The sequence below is a fragment of the Dipteris shenzhenensis genome, chromosome 23, assembly GCF_047967505.1.
Source record: "Dipteris shenzhenensis isolate YYH24624 ecotype China chromosome 23, Dip_SZ_1.0, whole genome shotgun sequence".
Taxonomy (NCBI): domain Eukaryota; kingdom Viridiplantae; phylum Streptophyta; class Polypodiopsida; order Gleicheniales; family Dipteridaceae; genus Dipteris; species Dipteris shenzhenensis.
In genome coordinates, this window is record NC_141618.1 from 11,869,249 (window position 1) to 11,875,248 (window position 6,000).

Here is a 6,000-nt window from a genome sequence, read left to right on the forward strand (position 1 = left end):
GTGTATTTGACTTAAAATTGGGCTATATTATTTACATATTACTTCTATGGATAGAAAAAATAATATTTTTGGTCACCAAGCTAACTTGAGTATAAAAGAGATCTTCACAGCATTATCTTGCATGCCTCGAGGCCTGGTTTTTGCAGATTGCACACCATGATGTTGAACAAATTTTGAAAGGACTATTATAATAATGCTTTTTACCATGGAGATTTTGAACCACCAAAATAATGTTTTGGAGTCTTTTTCATTACTCCTTATGGAAACTTTGGGCTATTTCTATACTTCATACTTGATAATTGTGATAATTGTGATGGGATGCCTTGTAGGATGATTTTACAATCACAAAACTTTGAACGTGTCTTTTATGTGATAAATCATATCTTCATTTATAGTGATGTAGGTTGGAAACATATTAAAATTGTCAATATAAAATAATTAGAAAACTATGAGTGGAAAATATTTTGACTTAAAATTAAGCTAGTGTAACAAAGATGCAGAATACTGGATTTTGCTAAGGTCAAACGTAATCTTTTTTTTTTTGGTGGACTATACATCCCTTTTAATTAAAAAAAGGGGTCTAGCAACTTCAAGATTTGTTTTTTGGTTATTGGTTGTTGTGGTTTATTAGTTCACAAGGATAACCACTTCTTTTATTGAGCAATATGGACCCTTCATTTACAAAATGGTTTCATAATCATGGCCTCATTTCATGAACTTCAAGAGTTAGAAAACTTGTTTAGTCAGAAATGAGGATATCCATTTCTTTTATTAAGCAATATGACCCCTTTAATCACAAAAGGGGTCCATACACTTGGATTGTTTTCATAAACTTTGACACAAAAAAACTACATTGAGATCCAATTTGCTCAAATGCTCAGATGGTTTTACTCAAAAGTTGGAAATACCCAAATTATGCTTACATTGAAAGGTATTATGAATTCTAGACTTTGTGTGGTGCACGAGGGGATTACTCTCAGTCTATGAGGTTTTTGTGGAGCTTAGGGGGCCTAAAGATCTCAATGAGCCCATTAAGTATGCATGGATTTATGATGATGTTTTGTGTCATTCTAAATTGGGTTGTCGTAAAGCCCTTAAGGAAAATGGTGGTTTGAGTTTTAAAATAAATTTCTTTCGAGGTGATAAAGGGCAAGGACGTTCTGGTGAGCATAGAGGGGACAATAGGTGCTAGTCAATGAAACCACCACTTATTGTGAGATAAAACCAAGCAATATCCCTTAAGAAAGAGCTGTATGAGAAAGCGATAAGGCAAGACATAGCAAGGCAACATGTCCTACATTGGGCAATGGAGGGAGCTCCAACGATGCCGAGGAGGGTAATCCTCTCAACAAGTCTGTACTATCGACAACTTGCTACTCAGTTGCTTTTATAAGCCATGTGGTAGCCATTTGTGGGACCACATGACTTGGTCCATCTATATGGCATGATACGTGGGCATAGAGTCCCTGTCATGGCAAACAATGGGGCTCTACACAACTTTCTTAACCATACATTAGTTAAGCAATTGCACTTACCTGAAACGAGAGTGATCTCATAAGTAAATGGTTTCATTGGTTAATGGTCATGACAAAACCATTTGGGACATGGTGGTTTAGGTGTGCCTTTGGCTATGTAGGGCTATGAGATTTCCATATCATGTAATTAACCGAAGTGGACAGATACTTGGGTAGGGAGTGTTTATATAACCTTGGCTCCAGCTTGAGTGTAGTTACCAAGATAATAGCATAGAGTTTGTGCATGAGGGTGGATTTGTGAGGCTACAAGGCAAGTGAGAGGCTCTAGCTGCACCCCTTATATCTTCCTAGAGCTGTGTCATGCCTCAACGATGTCAGCAAGGTATATCTTCTAGCGTTTGTGCATGAGTGTAAAGTTGCGAGCCTACAAGGTGAGTGACAGGTTCCAGCTACACCCCTTATATCTTCCCTAGATTTGTGTCATGCTTGAGTTATAATGCTATAGGGTGAGTGATATGTTCTAGCTACACCCCTTATATCTTCCCTAGATCTTTGTGTCATGCCTCAACAATGTCAAGGACATATATCTTTGTAACCTACTAGATCATTTTGTTTTCATAAATGAAACAAGTTTTAATAATGTTGTTTTCATACCTAAAACAAGGAATAAAGTTAATGCTTCTATAGTTGAATTAGTGAAAACTTAAGTATCCTTAGATGAGACCCATGTTTGTAAAACATTGTCTCACTATGAGAACAAAATAAAAATCCCAAGTAGAAATCAAGTCAATAAAACTAGCAAGTATACATTAAGTTCTTTGTTGTGAGAGTTTACTTTTTTTTCCCCTATAAATTTGCCAGATGGTGTCTCACCATCCAAAAAAGTCCACCATAGCATCGAGGTGCTCTCTAAGTTGAAACTAGTAAGCAAACCTGCTTACATAATTAGCCACTTTGAGGCACAAGAGGTGGAACGGTAGTTGGTCAACTTTGTGAAAGAAGGATTTATTAGACGAAGTTGTTCGCTTTGGTCATTGCCCATTGTTGTTGTTTTTTTTTTTTTTAGTGCTCTTAATTAGATCACGATTAAGAACAAATACCTCATGCCATGCATTGATGAGTTATTTCATCAACTTTACGGTGTGCGGTATTTTCCTGGGATTGGCCTTAGTCCTGGATATCACCATGTAAAAATAAGGGAACGAGATGCTTCCTAAACCAGATTCAAGACTCATTTGGACATTACAAGTTCTGGCTCCTAGCATTGGCCTTGACAAATGCACTATTGATTTTCATGATGCTCATGGAACGTGTGTTACGTCCGTATTTGGGAATATTTGTAATAGTATTCCTAGACAACATATTGGCTTACAGTAAGCTGAGGAGAACACTTGCGGTGCTCAAGTCACTTAGGAAAAACAAGCTATTTGTGAAGGAAATAAAATGCATGTTTTTGGCTAAGGAGATCCATTACCTAGGTCATATTAATCTACAAAGGGAATGCAAATGGACCATGAGAAGGTGGAACCCATTATCAAATAGCCTTGAGCCAAAAAATCTAAAAGAATTACAAATTTTCTTGGGCTTGTCTGGGTTTTGTTGATAATATGTTAAAGACTATGCAAAGATGACAATCTCCTTTACAGATTAGTTAAGGACAAAGGATGAAACTCTTTGTTAGGAGGATCATCAATGAAGGAGTTTTGAAAAACTCAAGGTGGCCATAGAAACATCATATGTTTTGAGTATTGTGGATCTTGATGAGCCATTTGTAGCAAAGGTAGACATGAGTGGGGAGGTCAAAGGGGCAGTTTCAATGCAAAGGGGATGCCCAGTTGCATTTGAAAGCAAAAAACTTGACTGCTCCATTTGTAACTACTCATCCTATGAACGAGAGTTACTAGTTATTGTTCATGCTCTTACAACATGGCAACATTACTTTTATGGTGCTACTTGAGTTCCAAAAAAACCATCAAAGTTTGAAATGTCTTCTATTTAAAATGAGTTAAAAGGTGCAAGACCTAGGTGGGTGGAGCTCTTGTAAGAGTACGACCTTAAACAACCAACGAGTGGTAGATGTGTTGAGTTGCATCCTAATAATTAAACAATTAAGTTTCATGACAATCAAGAGTAAGCTCTTGGATTCTCTACATGGTATGTATGAGCATGATCCTATTATTTTTAGAGGTATGGGTTGTATGTGGCCACAGTTGTCACCATCCTACACCTTCCTCATTTGAAAAGGAGTAACGATTTGTCGAGCTATCTATTAAAAGGAGAGGGGATCTAGTCAATAGAATGATGTATTAAGTTTGAATCTTTATATGTAGTATGAACAACCCACCTACAAAAGAAATTACATGTGAGCACACACTAAAGAAGAAACATGTAAAACCTACCAAGTAGTTAATCTTGTATTCCTTATGAGCCACCTTATGAAAGTACTATAACAATTACAAGGACACTTGCAATCCTTATATTCACATTACTTTCCTTTTGTTTAATTAAGCTCCTAGTAGCAGATTATGTAATAGTACCCCCAATCTTCGTGCATGGTATAATGTCAATACTTACTTCTTCTTCTTTTTTTCTTTTTTTTGGGGGGGGGGGACAAGCTGGCTTTCATTCATATGGGGGGGTCAATCCCCAAAAGGACCCAAATATAAAAGGTGGCCCAAAAAAAGGGCTTTCATCAATATGGGGGGTCAGTCCCAAAAAAGACCGAAATACAAAAGGTGACCCAAAAATGGGGATGACCTTGAGGCCTATGCTAAAAGTAGGGGTGAACCACCAAAATAGGTAAGGGTCTTAAACCACCAAGGAATGAGCTACCTGGGCTAAGTACTGGCCAACAAGGCATCAAACTTCCCAACGATCTTGGATAGGTCAGTGAGGCAAGACCTCACCATTCTAGCTATGCAGTTCTCCTTATAACCCATCGAGGTATTATCCCTAAATGCCACTTGATTTCTTACCAATTAGATAGAACTACCAAATACCTCCCTAAGATACAACCAACAAGCAAACAATAAAGATGGGACCCTGCAGGGTCATCTTGGGGTGCCAACTCAATATGTAATATGTTACTACCCTTGTCCAAAATCTAGGGTATGGGGGGACAAGGTCCATATATAATATGCATGGATTTGCTTAAAATTTTTTTAATATGTAAGGGAAAAATATGAAAATTTCATGTCCCTCCACCGTTAAAATATAAGGTATATACCTTGAAAAATATGCAAGATTTTAAGATTTGTACATATTTTTCATAATATGTGAGGCCCAAGGGGGGGGGGATTTTTGGATGAGGGGGGTAAAACAAAAAATATACTAAAATATGAAAACCCATCTCCTTTCAAATTAATGTAACTTTTTCATGTGTTACTCAAATTTCAAGGTGTAAAGAATATTTGAAGCTCTTTTAGAGTAGAACACAACCATGTTAATTTGAATAATTTTCACTCATGGCATATTGTTAAATTCATTTCATACTCAAGATTTTGATGGTTTTTCTTACTAAAGGGAGTTGGCGGCCCAGGAGGGTCCCCTAACATGACCAATTTTTAGTTTGAATAGATACAAAACTTAGACATGATGCCCACCACCCCAATAACAGCTTCAGCTTTGACCCAAACACTCTTGGAAGCTATAAAATTCCATATAAGATGTTGAACATGCTCAATAATGCTCCCATACTAGGTTGACCTAAATGCACTTGGCTAACATAGCCTGAAATGCTAACTATCGGTGTGTTAACTCTAGTGCACGAATCTAAACTATGCCAAGTGTCCTTAAATCTTTTTTACTGCCAGCCCCAACAGACCTATGCAACCCCATATTCTATCTAGATCTCGTGACAAAGAGACCAATCTTGCATTCAATATATGTACAGAGATTTAGCTGAGAGCTTCTCCAACTGAGTCTTTCCCACATACCATTGACCCACTCTCATGCCCGTGGCAGTTGGTAGGCCACCCTTTTAGGATCCTTCCCAAGATCATATGAACCAAAGAAGTCTCTCAAACATTTATAGAAAATTGACACTTGATATCTCCAACTTTGCACCAATGACCTATGCAAGAATCCCAAATCTAGGACCAACAAACCAATCCTTTTTTGAAAATGTTGCGTGCACATGAGAGGTTCAGGTAAGCAATAGACTTGTTCTCAAATACTAGTGATCTATTCCACTAAATACATTCACTTAGGCTTGCATCACCTCATAGTTCTCCATAGCCTTTCCAAGAGCATTTGCCAATTGCAATTTTCCAAGCTACTTGTAAATAGCCCTGCAATTAGATCAGACCCTGTAGCCTGCACTAGAAAGCCCAAGAACGAGCTTTCATACAACTTCAAACTAGCCTATGAACCCACCTTAATACATGGAAAATTCTATACCGAGAATAAGCTTTCATACAACTTCAGAACAACCTATGAACCCACCTTGATACATTTGCCATTTTCTATAAACCACGGGGCTAATTCCACCCAAGGATCCCCAGATAGTTTTGGGATCCATTTACCA